Source organism: Callospermophilus lateralis, unplaced genomic scaffold (assembly GCF_048772815.1).
Source record: "Callospermophilus lateralis isolate mCalLat2 unplaced genomic scaffold, mCalLat2.hap1 Scaffold_1062, whole genome shotgun sequence".
Classification (NCBI taxonomy): domain Eukaryota; kingdom Metazoa; phylum Chordata; class Mammalia; order Rodentia; family Sciuridae; genus Callospermophilus; species Callospermophilus lateralis.
Window position 1 is genome coordinate 463,168 of NW_027510832.1, and position 26,135 is coordinate 489,302.

At 37.1% G+C, this 26,135-nt stretch overlaps 1 pseudogene; it reads right to left on the reverse strand.

The window, feature by feature from the left end:
* LOC143386193 (contactin-3-like) overlaps nt 1-26,135 on the reverse strand; it is an 89,438-nt pseudogene that overhangs the window by 35,974 nt on the left and 27,329 nt on the right.

Here is a 26,135-nt window from a genome sequence, read left to right on the forward strand (position 1 = left end):
TATTTTCTGAGGTGATGACACTAATGAAATTTGGGATGCAATTTAAAAGCCACTCTGCACTGAAAGGCAAGCAGTATGTGATGTGATAACCCATGCCAGGAGAAAGTAAATGAATAGCCGATCATCACTAATTACAGGCGGGCTCGAAGCACACTGTGGTGTCTGCCATGTGCTAAGAACCGAGGTGCAGTGCAAACTTCGGAATCGGGGAGCGTCTTCCATGTTGCCAACAGAGCCTCAACTTTGAGTGAAACAGATTATCACAAATACTAATTCCTTAGTAAGCACTCTCGATATAAATGCTGCCACTGGACTGCCAAGAAGCATAATTTCCCAGTATAAGGGAAAAAAAATACATTTTGATGGCTATTTGGAAGGCAAGGTTGACTAGGCGGGCCTCCTCCTTTTTATCACTTTATGCAGTCTGTGACTGCAGAGCCACCCAAATTAATCATCGGTCCCTTCACAGGCCTGCTTTCCAAACCCTGACACCGCATGTAAATCACACCCAGGTGCCTTGAAAGCAATCGACCTATAGGTTCCTCCTGGAATCTGGTTGGTGCTTCTCTTTGTGAAGGTCCCCAAAGGAACTGATGGTGACATGACTCGCCTCTGCATTTATGATCAAGCAAATTAAACCTTGCCCCCACTCGCCCTGCACAGCCTCCTCAGGGTCACCTTCCTTACACACATACTCTGCTCAGGCAAGGAATAGAAAACGTAGGCAGCCACTGAAGATGGAAACAGGACCAAGCTGGGACATTGTGCTAATTTTTCTTACTAACAGTGGTTACAGTCACTTGGTTGTCTGAACAGGTGATATTTAAGGCAGGTAAATGTCATCTGTTAATATCAGAATTTGCTTGACTTTCTTTTTTTTTGGCAGGGGGAGGTACTGGGGATTGAACTCAAGGGCACTTGACCACTGAGCCACATCCCCAGCTTTATTTTGTATTTTATTTACAGACAGGGTCTTTCTGACTTGCTTAACGCCTGGGATTTTGCTGAGGCTGGCTTTGAACTCACAATCCTTGGGTCTCCAAAGTGCTGGGATTATAGGTGTGCCCCACTGAGCTGGGCTAAGAATTTGCTCAACTTTCTTTGGGAGGGGATGTCCTAGTCCTAGTGTGCCTCACTAGAAGTTGGTGATGTCAAGATGCTTTTACCAGAGACTTCAACTCAGTGTTTTCTACACTTTGGTCACTACAATTACATTTACAGCTTTCTATGACACATCCTATGAATGGAAGTTCTGTTATTCACTTAATGTTTTCTTAAACTGGTTAGCTTTCTTTAATTAATATGGAAACAGATAGGGAAAATGTATATTTTTGACCTAAATGGGAGTTTGCTCACCAAAATAAGTTAATGGCAGAAATGAACACAGTGAGTAGAAAAAAATATGAATGGACACTGTCCAAGATAATGCATATGGACAGCAGCTGAATGGTGTTAAAGTCCCTGAGCCAGAGACCTTTGCTCTGCTAATTTAAAAAGGAGATTGGCAAGTGTTAGACACTGTTATCAACAAATTCAACACTATAGTTAGCCACTATTCTGAACTTAAACTCATGATTGAAAAAAAATTGAAAATGGATGGTTTCTATGTCCTATTATTTAGAGCTGCATATCTAGGACCTAAATCCTATCATTCTCAATGCTGGTTGTGCTATAAATTTACCTGAGGAATCTTTAAAAAGTACCAGAAAAGCCTAGGCCACATCCCAGGATAATGAAGTCAGAATGAACTGGAGACAGGAGACCCTCTAGGTGACTCTAATAAGCCATTAGGGTGCAAAGCTCATTAAACCTCCTGGAATTTGACGTTCCTAATCTTCATTCCTCTTGGAAACAGAAGGCTTACAATAACCACTCTGATGTCCCCCAACTCTGAAATGCTATAATAAATAAATTAATGAAATAATTATTAGGCTGGGCTGGACATTGCTGGACACAGGCTGACAACAGCACTCCTATACAGAGGGTCCTCCTGGGAGGGAGGCATGAAAACTAGCGTTCGTGAAGCAGGCAGAGTGTGTCAGGTTGGGGCCAACTCCCTTGATGTTGCCTTGTTTGCTGTGCTCATTGTAATTTAGAAATAGTCACCCAAGTCACTCAACAGTGATAAATTTCTATAAATGCACATGGAAACTTACTATTACTCAACCTGTACCACTCTAGGATTTCTGTTGATGGATGTGATGATTCTGGCATATTCCAAGTCAAGGAGCTTATCCTGGAGAGTAAATTAACTCAGGGATCAAATCTCACTGTTTTGTTTTTCCCTATAGTGAATGAACAAAGTGCACTAAAAGCAGATCTGTCCCTTGTAGAATGGTATGGCTGTGTGGAAGAAAGGGTCCACTGATGCAAAGGAATAAAAAGCTATTTTCTCATGGCCACATAAACAAATTCTGCTGAGTTCCTTGGGTTTACTTCTGGCACCAATTCATTTTGCTATGTAATCGTTCACCCCCAAATTTAGTAGCTTAAATAAAAAATAAAAAACTTATTGTGCTCAGGAAACAGCAGAGAGGAGTGGAGCCAGCTCCTTAGTGCTGCATAGCTTCTTGGGGAGATGTACCTGGGGACTGGCAAGCTCATCCACAAGACGGGCAACTTGGAGTTGGTCGTTGGCTGGGACTTCAGTGGGACTGATGGCTGGGGACCCTGGTTCCTCTTAAAGTGAATCCCTGCACACTCTACTTTGGCCTCCTCATAGTCTAGTGGCTCAGTTTCAGAGCCATTGTGCTAATGTAACCAGGTAGAAGAGCATGTGTTTTGGGGAGTTAGCCTCAGGAATCCGATGGCACTGTTCCTGGGGTTCTTTATTAGTCAGGGAAGTCACAAAGGTCTTCTGGGTTTCAACAGGGGAGGAATGGCTTTATTGCAGGTGGACAGGTGTTTGTCAAAGTCATGCTATAAGGAGAACTCATTGTATAAAGCAGGCTGTGGCCACCATCTTTGGAAAACACAATCTGCCTCACCACAGGTTCCTTCCACACCTGCCGTACAGCCAGTGCTTGGGACGGATGATCCACAGGGACCACAGAAACAGGTTTCCATACCTTCCACTATAGCTTTGGGGTCTCTCACATGGACATCTGAGGGAGAGAAAGTTGTAACTTGTGGCTATGTACTTGCCAAGAGTCACCCTTGTGGGCTGGCCTGAACTGAATGTGCCAAGAACCTAGAATAGGTTAAAAAAAGAAAAGAAAAAAACAACAAAGAAATAAAAGCAAAACCCTAGACTAGACGCCCTTTCTTTTAAGTCAGAAGCCTGTATATGGACCAGATAAAGGACTCCCAAGGGCTCAAAGAGTATAAAATTATACCCTATCCCAGGAGAGTTGCTCCCAAAGAGATCACAGTTTTTTCCTTACAATTGCAGTCGATTATATTCCAGCCATTTTCCAGATATTTCAGAAGTATAGATTTTTCATCTCCAAGTCATATTGAAAAAGATAAAATAGGAAAGACTAGGTTTGATATTAAATGTGACTATCAATAGATTTTTTTTATGATAAAGAACATGTTCTAAAATTTTAAGGTTGGTATAAGAAAAAGGGATTGAAAAATCAGAGTGTTTCTATAATAATAATTTTTTTTGTTGTTAAAAACCAACCACTTAAAATTTCTGGTGTTGGAGTCTAAATTTTTAAATCACCCCAACTGATCTATTCATTCTTTACTTGCATGTCTATGTTCTAATCAATTAAATGGGTATAATTAAATATCACATCTTATACAGTACAATGATTTTCTAAATTAGAACATAAAATATAAGCCAGCATGATTAGAAAATTGGCCAGTTGCTCTGACTTCTGGTATCCAGTCACCACATAAGGAATTTAGAAGTTGCCACTCTGTCTTAACAACAGGTAAAAATCTAAACACAATTAAAAAATTAATTCTTCTTAGCTACAGCAAGGAAATATGGTCACAGGGCAGACTGTGTCCCTCAACACTGGAGATGTAACTGGGCAGATGCAGAGATCCACATGTAGAAGGCTCCCTGGAAACCTCTGCTGGAGTAGGAAACCTGGCTGTTACTGACAACCTGCAGGATGGGCTGAGGGGATAGCTCTGGGGACCCAGTCATAGAGGGGTCCCCACAACCTCAGCGTTACTTCCAAGTCTACTAAGTCCTTGTAGAAAATACTGGAGAAAAATTCCACAGGGTTCTGGCAGAAGCAGGGGAAAGGAACATCCCAGACTGTTTTACTCTCCCTTAAAAGGTCTGCCTTCAGGAGCAAGTAGCCAGCTTGGTCTGATCAGAGCCTAACCTACTAGGGGGAGGAAATATCAAACTCCACCTCCTCCAGCCATCCTGTCCCATGTTAAGAGGGCGGGGGGAAATGGAAAAGAACAAGAGAAGTTTAGAGTCTAGGGGTGCGGGCTCACTTAAAAGATGGAGCCCTCCCTCCCATATACCTCGTCCATCGGTCTCTTATTCAAGGCCTATTGATCTCATTGCCATTTCCTAGTACATCATATGTGCCTTTCACCAAAGTTACAGGCACATAAAAAGGCAAAAATCCAACCAAACAACAAAATAAGGTTTGAACAGGCAAAACAATCAGGGTAGGAGTGATGGTATGATCAGACTAGGAATTGAAAAACATGAAAAATACTAAGTGCTCCAGTGGGGAAAAAGTAACCACAGGTGAACACAGGAATGCTGCAAGCAAACCAATGGAGATGTCCGGAAAAAATTAGAAAGAATAAGATGCCAGATGAGATCATTGAGAACACAGACAATGACAAGAGCTGGTGAGGATGAGGGGAAAAGCACACTCAGATTGTTGGCGGAACGGCAAGTTAGTGCCATCGCTTTGCAAAGTAGTATGGAGATTCCTCCAAAGACTAGAAATGGACCACCATGTGGCCCAACTGCTGAGGAATGAAACCACTGTGTGACCCAGCTGCTCCACTCCTTGGTGTTTATCCAAAAGATCTCAAACCAGACACTGCAGTGATACTGCCATTTCAAAGTTCACAGTGGCACAATTCACAGTAGCCGAGTTATTGAATCAGCCAGATTAATGGGTCAAGAAAATATAATACACACACACACACACACACACACACACACACACACACACACAATGAAGTTGTATTTAGCCTTGAAGAAGAATGAAATTATGGCATTTCCTGGTAAATGGATGAAAATAGAAACATCATGCTAAGTGAAATAAACCAGATTCAGAAAGTCAAAGTTTGAATACTTTTCTGTAGGTGTGGAAGCAAGAGCAAAATAAAGGGGGAAAAAAAGATGAAGGTGGATCTCATAAAAGCAGAGGGAAGATCAGCAGAGTAGAGGAAGGAGATTGAGGGGGAAGAAGGAGGAGGTATAGGAAAGGGAGGAAATGTGGAATGAAACTGACCAAATGATGATGTGTGCATGTACGAATACAGCACAGTGATTTCTACTTCTATGTATAGCTATAAAGCACCAATTAAGAAACATAAATAAATAACTAGAAGGACCTGTAGAGTGTAGCAAGGGAAATGGGGAGGCAGGAATAGAGGGGCAGAGTAAGCCCTGGGCACTGAAATGAAGCCAATTATATTGCATACATGAATGTTTATGTGGAAATGGTCCCCAATATTATGTGCGACTATAATGCACTAATATAAATATTATGTAAAAAAAGAATCTCCAGAGACTAAAACACTGTAACAGAAGTGGAGAAACCTTTTAATGGGCTCATCAAAGGAGAAACCAAGCTGAGCAAAAACCTCTAAGTCCGAGGACATGACAATAGGAGTTTAAAATCACAAATGGACTGAAAGGAAACAGAACCATTTCCAAAGACTGTGGCACAATTACCACAGGTGCAGAGTATGTGGGATGGAAACAGCAGAAGGAGAAAAATGTGTGAAGGAACAGAAAAAAAATACGTGTTTGATATGAGAATTTCCTCAAATAAATTTCAGACACCAAATCGCAGATGCTTTGTAAAGGCCAGCCCCAAGCAGGACAAATGCAAAAACCCAAACACACCAAAGTATGACTGGGCATATCCCATCCCAATGTTAGAAACCACAAATGGAGAAGAGCTCGTTATCTAAAGCACTGAGAGAGAAGCACTGCTCTTCAGAAGGACTCCTGCAGCTAGTGAAATTATTCTTCAGAAATGAAGGAGCAAAGACTCTTGGGACAGAAAAAAAAGGAGACCTGGGCATGGTGGTGCACACCTGCAATCCCAGTGGCTCAGGAAGCTGAGGCAGGAGGATTGAGAATTCAAAGCCAACCTCAGCAACTCAGTGAGGCACTAAGCGACTCAGTGATACCCTGTCTCTAAATAAAATACAAAATAGGGATGTGGCTCAGTGGTTGAGTGTCCCTCAGTTCAATCCCTGGTACCCCCTACCCCTGAAAAGAAATTGGAGAATAGGGCTTCAGGAGACTGGCCTTGCAACAAAGGCTAGAAGTTATTGACAGGGAAGGAGAAATGTATATCAGTCAGAATTCTGAATGTACAAAAAGACAGGAAGAGTGCCAGAGAAGGGGTCAGTGGAGGCGATACAAACCCTTATTTTCTTCTTATTATTAATTTATTAACAAATAATACTTTGCACAAACTGACAGAGACCATGTATTAGATTCGGTGTGTCTATGTGTGTGTGTGTGTGTGTGTGTGTGTGTGTGTGTGTGTGCGTGCATGCACGCACACAGTGGTGCTTATATGTGCTCCTGTGTAAGTAAAATGAATGGCAATGACACAGAAAAAGAAAGGGAAAATACTAGTTTTTGTTTTAATCATAAGGTACTTGTGTTTTTAGATTTTATTATGAGGTTCCTTTATTATAAGCACTACTTATGAAATGAACTTGAAAATGATCTCAAAGCACTCTGGAAATGGACTTGGATTAGTTATGTCTGTACATTGCAAACTTTAGATCTACCACTTAGAAAAAAGATGCAGCATAATTGATATGTTGTTATGGGTCCTAGTCTGCCTGGGTTTAATTCTGAAGATCTGAAGACTATGAAATTCAAGGACAGGGTGTCTGGAGAGCGCTTTTTTTCAGATTCTTTGATGGTGCCTCTCTATATCCTCCAGTGGTAGAAGAAACCAGGGGTGTCTCTTGAGCATTAACCTCATCCCACTCAGGAGGGCTCTATTCCCGTAATCTCACCACCTCCTCACCTGCCAGACCACCACTGTAGGAGTTAGAGGTTTCAACACAAAAATTTCAGAGGAGAAAACAAATATTTGTCCCTTTAGCAACATGTTAAGAAATAAGGAAAGTGGAATCCTAAAGAATGCTCAATTAAGACCATGAAATTCTTATAATGTCTAGAAAACTAAAAAAAAAAAAGAAGAAGAACAACAACTAACAAAATAGTGAGAAGTATGGTAGATATTAATTCAGCTATGTGAGTAAGGACTTTGAACAGCATAGTCTAAATGCATTCATTAGAAGACAGAGATTTTCAGAGTAGCTAAAAGCTAGACCCAACTGTATATTCTCTACTAGGAAATATACCTTCAATATAAAGATACATAGAAATTAAAAGGAAATCATGAAATATATGTTGTGTTAATGGTGATGAAAGAATAAAATAGTCACTACAGTAAATTCAGTCAGAGCAGAAGAGACAGCCCAGGGAATGTTATCAGTGCTGACATGGACCACTTCTTAATGATAAAGGGCCCAGAGTGTAAGCAGATACAGTAACCCCCAAAGTATGTGTGCCTAACAAAAAATATGTAGCAAAAACTGAGAGAACATTTGGGCAAAAGAGATAAATATGGACAGGATCCAGCAGGCAGAAGTTCAGAAGGACGTGGTTGAACTACAAAGTAGTACCAATTGAATGGATATAATGGCATCTAGATGCTACCTCACCCATCAACAGCAGATAATACCTTCTACTCCAGTTCAAATGTAATATTCACCAGGAAAGATTATATCTGGGTCTTAAAACATACCCCACTAATGTTAAGAGCATAGAAAACAGACAACATTTGCTTTCAGACTATAATGTAATTAAACTAGAAAGCAATAATGGAAAGATCCCCCAATTCTTGTACATAAAATTACACACTTCTACTCAACAAATGGGTTAATGTAAAAAAAAAAAAAACTCAAGAGAAATTATTAAAAAATATTCTGAACTAAATGCAAAAGAAAATAGAACTTATCAAAATTTGTGGGATGTAGTGAGTACATTGCTTTGAGGGAAATTGATAGCACTGACTGCGTATGTCAGAAAAGAAGAAAGATCTACGATCAATAATGTAAGCTTCCACCTTAGAAAACTAGAAAATGAAGAGCAAATTAAATCCAAAGCAAGCAGAGTAAAAGAAACAAACATAAGAGCAAAAACCAGTGAAATTGAAAACAGGAAGTCAGTGGAGAAAATCAACAAAACCAAAAGTTGGTTCTTGGAAAAGATCAATAAAATCAATAAGCCTCTAGTCAGCCTAACTATGAAAAAAAAAGAAAAGAGGAAATACACAAATTATTACTATCTTGTATGAAAGAGAGGCCATCACTAAAAACATCATGGACATAAAAGGATAATAAAATAATATTACAAACAATTCTTGTCTATCAATTTGATACTTTAGATGAAATAGACCAATTCTTTGAAAAACGTGACCTGCCAAAATTTACCCAGGAATAAACATACAATCTGAATAGGTCTACATCTATTTACAAAATCAAATCAATAATTAACAATCTTACCAAACTGAAAATGTCAGGTGCAAATAGGTTCATTGACAAATTTTAACAAACATTTAATTAAGAAAGTGTAGCAATTCTCTACAATCTCTTCCAAAATATCCAGGAAGAAGACATACTTCCTAACACATTCTAGGAGGTCAGAATTACCCTAATAACAACCAGACAAACATATTAAAATAAAACTGCATAACACCAATATTCTTTATGAACTTAGATACAAAATCCCTTAGTATCAGCAAATAGAATTAAACAATGAATTTAAAGATTGTACACCATAACCAAGTGGACTTTGTGTCAAATACACAAGACTGGTTTAACATTTAAAAATCTATTTATGGGTAATCCATCCAGTAGTGAAATGAAGAGGAAAACAACAGATGTAAACAGAAAAAGCGTTTGACAAAAATCTGGCACCTATTCATGATTATAGTCATCAATAAATTAGGGATACAGGAGAATCTCTACACCTTGATAAAGAATGTCCACAAACAACCCACAACTTAAAATGCTTTATGACAAAAAACTCCAAGTTCTGAGACCAGGAACAAAGCAAGACTGGCTCTTTTTCAACATCATATTGAAAGCCCTAACTAATAAAGTAAGAGAAGAAATGGAAATTAAAAAATATACAGACAGAGAAGTAGAAAATGCAAATTTGTTTATGTGATCATCTCTGTATGAGATCTGAAAGAATCAAAAGGAAATCAGAACTAACAAGTAACATAGGAGGTAAGGTTGATATTCAAAGTCCAGTTGTTTTCCCAAATACCAGCAATGTACAAATGGGATTTGAAATGAAAACATACTACCATTTACACCAGCACCCAAAATACTGAAATACTTATGTTAAAATCTAACAAAATATGTGCAAAATCTAGGTGGGAAACTGCAAGTCTGATGGAAGAAACAAAAGAACCTAATAAGCTGAGAGAGATTCTATGTTCATGGATAGGAAGACTTGAAAAATATACACATTTGTGGATAGTTGAAATCCTGGTTCTAAAATTCCTATGTCAAGACAAAAACCCAGAACACCCCAGTCAATACTGAAGAGAAACAAAGCTGGAACATGGGAACACCTAAATTCAATACTAATATTAAGGCTACAGAAATCAAGAAAGGATGGTCATGGTGAAAAGGACAGACAAATTGGTGCAACAGATGAGAGAGCCCAGAAATAACCCACAAATTCAGTCAACTGATATTTGACAAAGGAGCAAATGACAGCCTCTTCACAATATGGTCCTAGAAAAACTGGATGTTCACATGAAAACAGTGAATCCAGACACAGACTCTGTACTCTGCACAAAAATGAAATCAACAGGAGTTGCACTCTTAAATGTAAAATGAAAATCTTATTATAAAAGTCCTAGACTGTCATACAGGGGAGAAACCTAGATGACCCTGGGTATGGTAAAGGTTTTATAGACACAATACCACAAGGCCAATCCATGAAAGAAGTAACCGACAAGCTAGGCTTCATTAAAATGAAAAAAACTTCTGCTCTCTGCATGATGTCAAAAAATGAGAAGGCAAGTCACAGACTGGGAAAAAGGTCTCACCAAAGACACTTCTAATGAAGGACCTCTATACAAAATGTACAAAGAACCCTGAAAACTCAACAATAAGAAAATGAATAATGCAATTAAAAAGTGGACAAAAGACCTAAACAGACATTCCACTAAATATATGCAAATAGCAAGCAAATATATGAGCATATGTGCAATATCCATTCCTCATTAGGGAATTGTGAATTGAAACATCAGCAAAATATCACTACAATTCAGAAAATTAACACCAAATACAGGAGAAGGCACGCAGTAGCAGGAATCCCCAATCACTGATAATGGGAATGCAAAATGGAACAGCCATTCGGAAGGCATTTTACCTATTCCTTATAAACCTATTCTTATCATAGGATCCAGCATTTGCACTTCTTGGTATTTACCCAAATAAATTAAAAACTTATGTCCTTGCAAGGTAAAGGAAGAGTACAGGGGATGGAGATGGAGAAAACTATGTTATATACATTTATGAATATGGCAAATGAACCCAACTGTTTTGCATCACTACCAAACATTAAAGAACAAAAATAAATCTTTAAAAAACCCCACACATAGATGTTTATAGCTGCTTTATTCAGATTTGCCAAAACTCAGAAGCAATGAAGATATTCTTCAGCAGATGAGTGGATAAATAACTGGGGTACACCTGGAGAATGGGAAATTATTTTGCACTAAGAAGAAATGAGCTGGCAAGCCATGAAGGACAAGGCATGGAGGAATCTTAAATGCCTGTAATTAAGTGAAGGATGCCAATCTGAAAAGACTAGATAGTACATGATTCCAACTGCATGATGTAGTTGCCAGGGGTTAGAGGGATGAACAGGCAATTTTGTGAGCCAGGAAATGATCAGTACATATTGGAATTGGTGTGTAAATAAAAGATTTCCTGCTGTGCTCTGAAAAGAAAGCTGTCCAATGGATATCTGAAACAGATGAGATGGAAATCTGATCTACGCAAATGTAAAATTCATTACTTGGTCTTTAGGAAAAACAAAAACATACCAAAAAAATTTATCCTCCCCCCAAAAAAACCCAACAAAATAAATTTCTGTGTAGCTAAGGTTGTTTTAATGCAATAGGTATTTTGCTTTTGTAACTTTTGAAAGTAATTCTCTATTTCTAGATTTTTAAAAATCAGCTACCTATACAATCAGGCAATTTTCTGTGTGTGTATGTGTGTGCGTGTGCGTGCGTGTACATGAGAGTACATATGTGAATCTCTCTCTTTGGGGAGAAAAAGCTATTTTTTTCTTTCTTCTGTCTGAAAGAGCAATCTTGCATTTCTTTAGAGGTAGTATTAACTGTAGCATTTGGAGGACTCAGTTATAATGCTAAATACTCCCCTAGTATCCAAATCACTAAAAAGCAACTAGGGAGATTTTTGATCTCTGAGAAATGAGAAGTTGGCGATAAGGTGTTGTTTTTCAATCATCTGTCTAGTAAAACTTTAAAAAGAAAAATCAAGGAAAAACCCCTGTGCAGAAAAGAACACTGGGGAGCCACCACTCATGGGAGCAGGAATTGCAGAAGCTTTTCTGGAGAACAATTCAAAGCAGTCCTACCATCCTAACAATAGGAGCTAACCTGCACTGTTCTTAGAACCTTCTATATACCTCTGAATAAAACAGTATTATCTCCTCAGTTTCACAGATGAGAAATCTGAGCCAACAGAATTGATGATCAATAGCATATATGAGAATGAAATAGCTTCCAAAAGCTGGCTCTCCACTTTGGTCTTTAACAAGGAGTCTATTCGCATGTAACTCTAATCTGGCCCTGCAATTCTCTCCCTGAGTAGACACCTCCAGAACCCCAGAACTATCTACAAGGGTCAATAGCCTTCTTTCAAATACTATTAACTATTTTATCCTCATTTCTTATTCTAAAAATCCTCAGAATAATTTAAATTGAAATAAGATTGGTTCATTTACTTAACCTGAGATCAGATTTAAAACCACAGAGAAATCAGAGAAAAATTGAAATCTGACAATATATACCTGTTTTGTTTAATCTAAGAATCTTGAAATTTTAATGCTTCCTTTCCTGTTTCTCGTTAATCATTTACTTGTATTAAGAAAGTATTGTAGTTTATTTAGGCCTCATCAACTTCTTGTGTAAATGATTAACAGTCATATTATTTCTCTTTTGAGGGAAGTTTTTATCCTCCCTATTATGCTTTCTAATGGGTTGCTGTTGATACATAAATAAATAAACGATTACATTTTGCATAGTTACTTTGTACTGAACATGGTAGATAACTGAATTTTGATTAGTTTTTTAAATGTTATATTTGATACTATTGGGTATGATACTAATATCATTATGTCCTCAAATAATTGTAATTTTGTTTCCTTATTTCAAAGGCTACCTTTTATTTATATTTACACCTTATTAAATTCATGTAGACATCTCTAAATGACTTTATTCATGACATTGTAAAAATCCCTGTTTTATTGCTGAGTTAAGTAAAAGTATTTGTACTATTTTCCTTTAAAGATAATTTTGAAATAGAGAGAAAAGAATCTTCTTATACCTATTTTAACATGAACTTAAAGCTCAGTAATTGTTATTAATTTTACTGAATATCTGATAAGAAAATCATGAACTATTTTATGAGATATATCAATATAGACATATGTATATTTCCTGGGACAACTAGTAGCTTATGAAGGCCCTGTTCCTTTAATATAATGTTTTTCTGAACCGGTAAAATTTCACTTAGGTTTTCATAATATATTCATGGAATTTTTTACATTTACTGATTTATTTACTATCTTCCCAGGATATGTTCTCAAGAATATGCTAGCCTTACAAAGTCCATGGAAAAAAATTAACTTTAACTTTTTTATGTTGTCAAAAAGTACACAATATAAACATTTGTCTGTTTCTTTAAAAGTTAAAAAAAGAATCAGTAAAATTATCTAGCTCTAGTGAATATGTAATTTTAATTTTTAATTTTTTTTATTTTTTTTATTTACATATGACAGCGGAATGCATTACAATTCATATTACACATATAGAGCACAATTGTTCATATCTCTGGCTGTATACAAAGTATATTCACACCAATTCACATCTTCATAAATGCACTTTGGATAATGATGTCCATCTCATTCCACCATCATTTTTCACCCCATGCCTCCTCCCTTCCCCTCTCATCCCTCTGCCCTATCTAGAGTTCATCTATTCCTCCTCTGCTACCCCTACCTATCCCACCATGAATCAGTCTCTTTATATCAGAGAGAACATTAAGCATTTATTTTGGGGGGATTAGCTAACTTAGCATTATCTTCTCTAAGTCCATCCATTTATCTGCAAATGCCATGATTTTATTCTCTTTTATTGCTGAGTAATATTCCATAGTGTATATATGCCACATTTTTTTAAATCCATTCGTCTACTGAAGGGCATATAAGTTGGTTCCACAGTTTAGCTATTGTGAATCATGTTGCTATAAACATTGATGTGGCTGTGTCCCTGTAGTATGCTGTTTCTAAATCCTTTGGGTATAGACTGAGGAGAGGGATAACTGGGTCAAATGGTGGTTCCATTACCAGTTTTTATAAATGGGATGGATTCAAACTAAAAAGTTTCTTCTCAGCAAAACAAACAATTTGTGAAGTGAATAGAGAGCCTACATCTTGGGAGCAAATCTTTACCCCTTGCACATCAGACAGAGCACTAATCTCTAGGGTATATAAAGAACTCAAAAAGCTAAACACCCCGAAATCATTCAATCAATGAATGGGCCAAGAACCCAAACATACAACTCTCAGAAGATGATATACAATCAATCAACAAATATATGAAAAAAAATGCTCATCATCTCTAGCAATTAGAGAAATACAAATCAAAACTACTCTAAGGTTTCATCTCACTCCAGTCAAAATGGCAGCTGTTAAGAACACAAAGAACAGTAAGTGTTAGTGAGGACGTGGGGGGAAATGTACACTTATACACTGCTGGTGGGATTGCAAACTGGTGCAGCTACTCTGGAATGCAATTTGGAGATTATAATTTTAATTTTTAATAAACATTTATATTTTGATAATTTATATTTTCCCAGAAATTCTCCAACTAATTGGATTGTCACATATGAAACTTAAAACAGAAAATCCTCTGATCTAATGTTTCTTTCTTGTCTGTTATATTCTCTTTCTCACACCTAACTTTACTATTTTTCTTTGATTTTCCAAGATGTTATCTTGTGCTTTTTGAGATCATATCAATTCCATCTTCTTTCCATGCATTTGTTTCTTAATTTCTGTTACTTAAATTTTACAAAGGTGTAAAAAAATGAAAATGAATGTACATTGTCCTTTGGAAGGAAAAATTGTTCATGTGTATCTGTTGCTTCAATTAATGGTAGCATCAAATTGTCCTTTTTTAACATTGGGCCAATTGATCTTCTGGTGTTTGAAAGAAAAGCTCTCAAAATATACACAAGAGTATTGTCTCTCATTATTTCTTCCCTTTGATCTTATCTACTTTAATGGTATATTATTTATGGCATTGTGGTTTCTGATTATTATAACTTCATGGTATGGAAAAATATTTTCAAAATACATTTATTCTCTTTCTGCCCTTTAGGTTTGCCATGCCTTATTCTTTGTTTGAAATTAGCATTCGTTTCTCTCTTTTGTTGCATTTGCCTGATAAATATTTGCACATCTCTTCATTTACAGTTTTTTCTTGATAGTCTGATTTTTATTGTAACTCTGCTGTTTTTATGGGTCTTAGTATAATACATTACACAGTGCTTGGTTTGTCTCTTGCTTATCTTGTTGTAAATTCAAATTTGTTTTACAGGGTTTCCACTGGGAGTGGATATGGACCATTCATGTTAATAAATACCATACATGAGAAACATAGTCCTGGGAAAACAACTCAAAGCAGGGACTGAGTCTCTGCATATGTGGTTGAGAAAATGCTGAGATAGGGAAGTGTTTTTTTTTACATTTGCTGTTTCTGCCTGGAATTGGGGAACCCTGATCTTCACCTGAGAAGCAGTATGGGAGGTAATGTGCTTTGTGGAAGTGTCTGTAACATGAATAATAACAGCATCTCTGGTAAATCCAATTTTGTGGGCTGATTACTGGGAACATTTTCTTAACGATCTTTCTAGATCAGCTAACACCTTTAACTTGGACAAGATATAAAACTTACAGTATGACTAAGGGATATATTGAAAAACTCAAAGTGACACAAAAGTGCCACAGATGCATATTTAATATCTATAAGTGATCTTTTACCTGGTTTTGTATAGTAAAGAATGGCTGGTTTTAAAATTTAAGTTCTTGCACACAAACAGTTCAAGCCAAAGTGACCACATTGTATTATCACACACCATTTATCATCTTCAAAGATATTCTTCTCTACAACTGAGAGCTAGGAAATACTTCAAGCATCAAGCTTGCGGGTAGCTGCTATAACTGGAGTGAGACTGTGTTGCCTGTGGAAATCAATCAAATTGAAGTGAGCCAGTTAAGTGAATGGCGGATTGTCACTGCTAAAATTCTTACTACTTCAAGTGACTTCTTTCCACACACATTTTAATTCATCACAGAACCAATCCCACAAGTGTTGGGAAAAGCACACAGCATGGATTCTGACATTTTTCATTGCTGATGCACCTACACAATCCAAGGATTCTCAGAGCATACACAGTGAACTCCTCGTGTGTTTGGGTTTGAATGCTTTTATCCCACAGTGAGCTCCTATCACAAAAAGAATCTTATACCTAGAATTTAGCTGATTAAGCACATCAAAAATATCTTTGAATATCCCTGAATTCAGACTTCAATTGCCAGGTCCCAGGTGTTTAGATACCAGCCAATGATGCTCTTCTATTTCTCTTAAACTTTGGACAATTATTTCCCTTTTCCTACTTGTGGAAAATAAGCTGTATTTAAAGTAGGAAAAGAAAGATGTTACATAGGTGTAAATAACAGAATCTATTTTTCTCCCCCCACCCCCTGCAGACTGAGTGCATACAATGGCTGGTTAAATATAGGATATCACCAAATCCGTATTGCTTGACCTGAGTCTCTTATTCCACTTTGCAAATGGCAGACCAACTGCACATGTGCTAATATATACATTCTCTGCATAGAGAATGCTATAGGGACATATGTAGATATTGACAAACAGGAGAGAAAGTTACATTCCAGAGACCAGTGTGTACCGGATCTCAGAAAGGAGAGAGCAAGGCAAATGCAAACACTAATGTGAAGAGAGATCAGATAATAAGAAACATAGACTCAGGAGATCCGCTCACCCACAGGCATCTTTGAGTAGGCAACAGTGCTCTAGAACTCTGGTGCCTCTGAACACGAATCCCACTTCTTGAATCACCCACACCACACCTTTAAAGACACGCTTAGCACACAGTCCCCCTTAAGTGGAAGCCTTTGGCTGCTGATTTAATTAAAGGACTTCAGCATGTCCCATGGGCACAGTCTGAAGCACTTCTTTGGACATAGACTTCTCCTTTGTGCCAATTTTCTACAGATACTTGGTTTAATAAGCTTTTCTAAATATGTAATTCTGACCTTGCAGAAACCTGTGACCAGTATTGTCAAACTCCTTTGGCACAAAGCACAAGCCTAACTAATATATCTGGTCTAAATTATTGGAGCTTTATGAATTTATGAATTATTTTCCCTAAAAGATATGTGCTTCCAAAAATGAATAAGTAATGAATACCTAGTATAGTCCCAAAGACAACTGACTGAATTGGTTCAAAGTGGGGGATTTTCTATAACCTAAACCACTCCTCCATTTCAAAAACTTGGCTCTTACTATCCACCTGTCTAGGTAACTTCTTCACTCAACAGCTTCTTTGATCACATTTTACTATTTTGGAAAACAAGGAATATATCTATGAACATACTGGGAAATAAAGGCAAGCAGACTATCTAGGGATTAATGTGCACGCTGCAATGAATACAGAATCAGAGGGCGAGAGCTGTTATATAATTCCCTTCTCATGCAATAGAAAACAGATTTACTTAATTGCTTGTGCTTAAGGGCAATGTCATCTTGCATGGCTTACTGTTTTATACTGATGAGAGAATATTAAGTTACTAATGGCACAAGTCTATAAAAAAAAAATCATAGGCCATGAACTAGCATGTTATAGAAGGAACAGAATTGGCAAGCAATGGCACTAATTTATGAAATTCCACGTTTCGGATGCTTGACTCTTCACAGAGATGATTTTATGCTTTCTGCAAAGCCCATCAGTGCCATGTAAATCAGGAGAGTTAAATTACATTATCAACCCCAATGTTCTTAACTACAAGTTCCTCTTCTAGAGAGCAACTATCGAGTTCAGCCTTTGAGCCTCTCTTTGTGGCTGTGGGGTGCATGTTACAGACAAACTGCTTGGGATATTCAGTCTTGCAATACACATTTATTCAGCATTAAATAAGACAGAGAGTGCCATATTGGTTGGAATATTACCAACAGCTTAGAATCCAGCTGATAAATCTAAAGCATAATCATCTACATTATATGGCAAAATTAATTAATATTTCAAACTGAATTTTTTAAAAAGAATTAGCTATTGATGGACACAATACCTTTATTTTATTTATTTATTTTTATGCAGTGCTGAGGATCAAACCCAGGGCCTCACATATGCCAGGCAAGGGCTCCACCACTGAGCCACACCCTTGGCCCCTCAAACTGAATTCTTGATTTAAGATTAAGTTAGGAGAACAGCTGGGCTAGAGAAGAAGCCTTTCCCACCCTGAGTAAAGGACCCTCAGGGGAGTGACATGTGAACTTTTTACCCCTCCCACACCTTCCATCCAAGAAGGAGAAATTGCAAAAGACTCTATGGAGCAGCAAGTCAGCTGAAAATATTGGCACAAGCCTTTTCCTGTTGTGATAAAAAAAAACAGTCACAATTTTTAAAAGTGGGAGGCACTTAAACTTATAGTAAAAGAAAGGCTAAGGGACTATACCAATTAAGAATGTTCTCCAAAGCTTTGATTCAGTGAGAACAATTAGAAAACTAATACTTATAAAACCAAATAAAGAAAAAAAAAGAAAAAGAAAACAAAAATGGTACTGCAATTGTACATAATTCTAGGTAGATGTCTAATATCTCAGTTTTCCATTTTCTTTTAAAAATTTTCTCTTTTTAATACTGATATCCAGGAATTGCCTTAGCAAAATCCCAAAGTGGATGGCTTAAAGCAACAGATTATGTCGTCTCATGGTCGTGGCAGCCAGAGGTCTGAAATGTGGGTGCTGGTATGGCCCTGCTCCCTCCAGAACCTGTAATTCTGATTTCTTCCTTGCCTGTTCTGGCTTCTGGTGCCCCAGGTACTTCTGGGTCTGTGCAGAATAACTACACTTCTGACTCCTCCATGTTCTTATGACCTTCTTTCCCCTGTGTGTCTGCATCTCTCTGTGCCTCTGTCTACAGAGCCTTCTTTTTATAAGGACACCAGTTACTCAGGAAGACCTCAGATTGATTTTGCTAAATTATTTTTGCAATAATCTCTTATTTCCAAATAAGGGTCATATTATGAGGCATTGGGCATTAGGAGTTTAAAACATATGAGAGAGGACACCCTCAAATTCCTAGCATCATCGTTAAAACTGTGTAAGATCCTGATACGTTAATATACCTGTATAGGCATATACATATATTTAATAAGGTGTTGCCACATGAATGTATTTGAATTGACCCTGATATGGCTTTCTGCTTCAGGGGATGCCTACACGGTAAATGCATAAGGACAAACCCAGGCTTGACATCTCCATACAGTAGGAAGTTTCCGAGTCAAGGCACTAAGATGGCAGGTTGGCTGGCCCTGCTATCCTAAAGTTACACACATGCAACCAGTCGATGGTCAGCCTTGGAGGCTCACCAACACTGAGCCATTATCCAAGTGTCAATTTTTCCTTGAGATCTGTGACTTTTATTCATTTATTTATTTTTAACATGGAACCCTCACCAGTGAGGAGGCAAAATGGAATGGAACCCTGAAGAAGACCCACAGATTTGGGCTTGAAGTTTCACCAGTAACCAGATAAGGGACTCTAACAAAGTTTTTGTACTTTTCAAGTCCTCAATTTGTACACCTGTACAATGAAGAGTCTTATGCTGTTGTCCAGAACAGCTACCAGGAACACTGGGGTGAGGCATTCAGATAAAATACTTATCAAATGTAACTTACCCCCAGTTCATCATAATATGACCTGTTCAAAGTAAACACCTGTGTGAGAGTAATTTCCATGTCCTGGGATACTAAGCACAACCTCTCATGAAGAATAGCATTTAGTATAAGTGCGACATGCATCAGTTTTAATTAAAATTACAGGTTAAAGTAAATGTGCTCAATTTCTGGTAATTACACAAACAAAATTAGATCAAAACAGAATTGAGACACCAGATTCACTCATTTAATATGCATTTCTAGAGCATCACCTATGGGCCTGATTTTTTTTTTTTTAAAGGCCAGGTGTTACAGACTTGAGCAATAGGAAAAAGGATGACAAAAATATCATGACTTACCCCACCGACTTTCTCAAAGTGAGATCCATCTTTCTTAAAATCCGTGAGGGCATCATTGAAATACCAAGTGAACATAATGTCTAACAGCGGATCGTGTTGTGCCTGGCAGGGCAAAATGACGCTTTCACCCACAGAAACGTCCATGTTAGATGGCGCCAGCGTTATCCTAGTTGGTTCTATTAGGGAGATAATTCATAAGTAAAACTTTAGCATTTCTGTTGTGATGAAAGCAATTTGTACAGGCAAATTCTTCATCCACCCTATAGTGTGTGAGCTTTTATATGCTTAGGTATACACACACATCTATGCTATGAAAAGCCTCCATGGTTAAAATAGATGTTTTAATGCAGTCCTATAATACATTTCATGGGATCCACCAAATTTTGTGAAAATAATTAGCATATCTGAGTCAACAGGTTACAAAAGTTTAAGATGAAAGTCACCAGTAAGCAAGAGTTATAATAAGACTGAAAAATCCATTTCAACTTAGTTTTATGGTTTTGTGAAATGTAGTGGGAGAAACAGAAACTACTGTGTTTTCATCAACTTTCAATGACTAAAAAACACATTAACATCAAAATTCAAATAGACTCAAACCTTTGATGTGTACGTGGATTTGAAAAGCTCAGAATAAGCTTAGAGATGCTTAGAATAAGCGCAATGGGAGGGCACTCTGCTAAAATGTTAACTGATGTCGTTTTTTTCCCTAGTGGAAATGTCTGTGGCACATTCTGCCTGCTCTTACCATGAACCTTCTATCTTTTCTGAATTAAATTTCCTTGCTCCAATTTTCCCAGTGCCATTCCCCTTGATGTTACACCATGTGGCAGAAAATGTCTTCAAAAGTCACTTGCATATGTGGTCTGTACTTTCTTGATTAAATAGCCTCTTTAACCCAGTAGTTGGGCATAGGTCTCCCTGACTAACCTGTTCTCATCAAGGTCCCCTGCTATGAGACCCAATGATAAAGTCTTGGTCTCATTCTTTGAGCCTCTAAGCTCTGTCACACTTGATCACTGGTTCTCCCTCGTACTCTTTCCTCAACTGGTTTTTGGGACATCATGCTCCTGCAGTATTATTTACTGTCCTGGTCATTCCTTTTCTGTATCTCTCTTTAAGGTCTCACTTCTGCTACTATATTTCTTAATGTACAATGAATGTGTCAAGCTCAGTCCTTTTTAAAATTCTTTTTAAGGTGATCTAAGATGGTGTCTTGGCTTCAAGTCCTCATCTATATGCCAACAACTGTGAAAGGTATCTCTTCATCTTTGATTTACACAAGTCCAAGGTCATCTATCCAACCACCTACTCACTGTCTCCACTTAGGTGTTAGTCACCATTAGTTCCCATAAAGTACATTGTAGGATTAAATTCTTAACTCTTTTGAATTAAGGCAGAGCAGAGTACAATGCTTTGGCTGATGAAATGTATGTAAGAGTTACATGTAGCAGCGACAGGCAGAATTCTGCAGGAACTAATAGGTAATGTGATGTGTCTCCTTCCTGTTCTGTGGTGACGTGCACTGTCCCAGATGGTGGAGACACTGGGGGTCTTTGTTCCTGAATGAGGAAGCAAAGCTGACTCACTGAGGACTTGCAGTATGCATAAAAAGTGAAGCCAGGCTATTTTAATCCACTAAGATTTTGGCAAATCTCTGATCTGCTTTACAGGGAAAGATCCTAACGATATTCTAAACATCCAAACTATGCTCATGCTTTTCTTTCACCCCAAAGCTTTGAAACCCACAGCCTGAGCAATCTCAGCTGTTCTGCCATTTTTTTCATTTGTTCACCACACACCCTGCAGTCCCTCCTGACTCCTTTCTGAGACCTCAAATACAATTTGTAAACACCTTATCCTTCAGAATATATGCAGAATCTTATCCCATCCCATTAGCTCCTCAGCTGCCAATCTCACTTGGATCGTCATCACTTCCTGTTGGTTAAGTCATGGGCTCCTGAGACTTTGAAAAACAGCTAGAGTCACCCTTTCACATCATCTTATTTCTCTGCTGAAAACCTTGCAGTAGTTCCACTTTTCAATTCAAGTGAAAACTGAAGTCTTAGCAAGATCTACAATTGGTCCACATAACTGCACCCTAGAGATCTCCTGGTAAACTCCTTTATCTCCCTGGAGTCTTTGTACCAAAATTTCCATCTCACTTATCTTGATTCATACTCTAACTCATATTTCTTCATATAGTCTCTTTACTTTCTCAATTGTTTGCAATATACTTCCTTCTAATGATCTCCTTATTTCTTCTTCCTAATTTTCATTTCTCTATCTTGGGCAGAATGTAAGAAGAATGACTACAGATTCTGTTTCAATGTTTTCACTGATCCAGCTCAAACAATGGGTACATAATAGGTGCTCGTTCTTTTTTTTTTCCCCTGAATGGATAAATGAACAAAATTAACCCAAAACTTAAATCTTATCGATATCAACAGTTATTTGATGAGCTTGAAAATCTCCAGAAAAGACCAATTTTAATGAAAAAGAGAACACACTTAGAAGATCTGACCCAATAGGAGAACATAAAATAAAAGATTATCAGCATATGCCATTTTCCCATCATCCCAGCACAGTAGTAGCCAAGTACCCCACCATGTCCACTGTGCTGTGCTATAGAAGTATACAGTGTCATGTTCTTGACCATCACTTGTTAGAAACACAAGTGCAAACACATTTTTTACCTTCACAATGTACCACATTTTGTGGAAAACACATGCCCAGTTTCTTTAACCATAATAATAATATAGGTCATGAAACGCATCTCTGATAAACCCATCTTAACGAAACACACGCACCTGTGACTACCAAGTGTGTTGTCCCATTGGCTTTCCCAAACTGGTTGTCTGCTGTGCAGGTATAGGTTCCTGAGTCAGCCTTTGTCACATTGTCTATTTTGAGTCCTCCATCTTTTAAAAAAGAAAATCTAAAGGAAAAGTACATTTGATCAATAAATGTGTAATAGTAACTTTTTTTTTCAAAAAATAAATAGCAATTTTTTTTCAGAATTTATTATCTTATGCTAATACTGCTAAGGTCTGATAAACTAAGCCATGGCCTTTTAGGAATAAAGAAAATGAAAAGAAAACATGCATAGATACACAGAGTTGAATAAGAAAAGATGCTCTACCAAATTGAACTTTGCATGATGTTTTTATGCAGCACTACTAAACAGCATTACTTAACATTGCACCTAATTTGTAAATGCCTTTATCAAATAAGTGTGAAATGTTTTCCAAAAATATATATTGTTGTAGATTACTCATGGGGTAACCTTGTAAGTTTTCAGAAAATAAAAAGCAGACATGTCATCATTTCCCTTAAATTTGAAAAAAATATATGGAAACCAAGAAACCTGCTTGTCTTTCATTATGAACTAGGAAAGTCACAGATGACTTAATAAAAATTCAAGTTTTGTAAAAAATAAAAATTGTGTGGTCACCTATGAGCTATTGTAAAGATTCTGAAAACTTTGATTAATATTACTTTTAAGTTTTTGAGCATCCATTTGAAATACTTAAAGCTTTACCATCTTACTAATTGATCAAGAAAATATTATAAGTGTCTTATATGCAACAGGCACTCGGAAAGTCCCTGGGGTTTTTTGCCTATAGATAAAAAGTCTCCATCTTTGTGGAAATAACAGTCTACTAGAATCGCAGACATTAAGCCACTAAGTAAACGTGAAAAGTTCAGAGATTTGAGAAGTATTCTGAAGGAGAGAGAGAGGGTGAAGGAGAATTACTTTATGTGAACTTCCAAGGTAGGGGGTTTCAGAAGTCCTCTTAGAAGGGGAGTCACTTGCACCAAGAAAGAACAAGATAGGATTATCATCTCTCATCCGTCTGATCCTTGTACCTTTGTTGCCCAAGTTGTCTACTCATGATCATATTCTCTCTCTTTGAATTCCTAAAATCATTATATCTATACTATCTACTGACAACTGAGAAGGGCTTTTATCTTTTGTGATTCATATTCTTAATGCATGAGTGTTGCATTTATGCAAATGGATGGCAAACTTCTTAAAAGCTTTGGAGCCCCAGTGTCAGAATGGTTAATACATGTTTCCACTTTTTGGGCCACCCATAGAAGAGCTAGGTAAGATGACAAGGATATTAGAATAGAATGGAGGATATCAACTCAGGCTTTAAATATTATCTTATTTGTTGCAAGATTTTTAGATGTGTAACATCTTTATAACTACAGAGTCACAAAAAAAGTCACTGTGAGTAGAGTTTATGTATCAAATAATATAGGCAGCATTGATTTTGTATGGTTTTTTAATAGCCTGGTGATTTACTTTCATTTGCATACTCCTACCTTTTCTCAAGTAAAGAGGTCCAGGGAAAATTAGCACCAGCACACAGGAGCTGTTCATGATCCTGGATCCTGAGGAGAGCTATCCATGAATGTTTGCTAGTCATGTGTTATTTTTCTTAACTATATCAAGGTAGGTTAAAAACAAGAGTTTGGGATATTTGGCCTACTAAGAAAATCAAGGAACAAGAATATTGTATTTCAAATTGGGGAAATTTCATTAAAAAAATTAAAAATTCCAAGAATTTTTCTAGGAATCAATAGAAAAGCACATTGTATTTGATTTCCTTCATGAACTGTGACTATTTGTTTAGTATAAAATAAAAGCCCATTTTTGTCTCAAAAAGGTAATCAAAGAACTTTACAAAAAATATCTTTATATCTTAGTCTCCCAGAGAGCAAAGACTTTTTTTAATTAGTATGCAATAATAACTGAATTCCCTGCAGAGTAGAAAGATGTATGAAAATTTAAGAAATGAAAGTATAGATCAGGAATTTTGATAACCGTGGGGAGTAAACTTAAGTATAAATCATGCCTCTCTCCCTCCACCTGCCCAATCCTTGCTGAGACTTTCCTCTCTAGTACCTCATTGACTGTAGGAAGAAGACTATATCCTCAATCTGAAAACCTAGAAATCACTTACCTAAAGCAAAGATAAAATTCCTAATTACTATTACTATTAAAGAAAAGGCCAACATAGAGGGAGAGGTAAAGGATAAATTGAGAAACTAATTGAGGAAAAGAGAGTGATGGGATATCCGATCGAGAAACTCCTTGGAAGAAAGAGAAACTGTAATCAAGGACACTGCTTGCAGCACATTCTAGTTGCTGATCCCATCAGTAAAATCTGGGGGCCATGACACACAAAGAGAATATCACTTGATCCAAAACACTGCTCTCCAAATGTCACCCATGAAAAGAAAATGAAGATTTGCTGGAGACTTTAACTATGTAAAGAAAGGAAGCTGGCCAATGATATCAGAAGGTTAGGAAGACATTTAAATGGCAGAGGCAAACTCATCTGGTTTGAATGACAGGAAGGGGACAGAACTGGAAACTCGATGAATTAGTAAGCTTTCAAACAAAGACAAAAAAAATGCCTCCTGTTGACTGATCAGATGTTGAGCTTTCATTTATAGCTTCTGATCTTGATATCACAAAAGTAAGATAGGTAATTCCAGTTATCTCTTCATGTTATGAATTAGTAAATTTCCACTAAAAATAAGAAATTATTTGGAATATTGGGAGAACAAGAAGTCCTTCATCGTATTAACTCAAGTTAAAATTGGGTAAATCTGTCTTCATGGCCATGTTGACATGAGGCACAACTTCACAGGCCAGGACTAACATCTTAGGAATCACTGGAGGACTTGAAAACAAACATAATGACTCTCAAAGAATGTAAACTCTGTGTGTATCATAAAATTGAGCTAATTGGTTATTTTCTTCCTAAATTGGTTCTTCCAGTAAGTTCTAAAAGGCCCACATGGCATTTTGCACAACATAAAAATAAACAATATTCAGTAAATGGATGAAGTAATTGTTTCTCAACAGAAAACCTTCAATAAGCCAAGCTTCCCTACAGAGATTTGAAGTGAAAATTTTATACCACTTCACTAAAAATGAAATTGCTTTCTAAGCTTTCTGGGAACAGGTTTTTCTGCAAACAGAGCTGAAAATATAGATAACAATGAGAGACTCTAGTCTTGGCACAGAAGGTTAAATAAAGATTTCTGAGATTAACATTCAGAAACATGGTATTCCAGTTTGCTTTGAGTAATGGGCAATTTAAATCACTGTGGCATTTTAACTTCTTGATCAGTTTCATAATATACCTTTATGTGTAATTTTTATTGGCCTTTCCTGTTGTAGCAAGAGGTTAATTATTTCCCTTAACTTTATGCAGTCTGTGGATGGTTTGGGATAAGTCAACGTAATTACTCTGAGCTGCTCTAATGATCCATGCTATAATTCAGTGATGGCATTGAATTTATGACTTTTAAAAAAC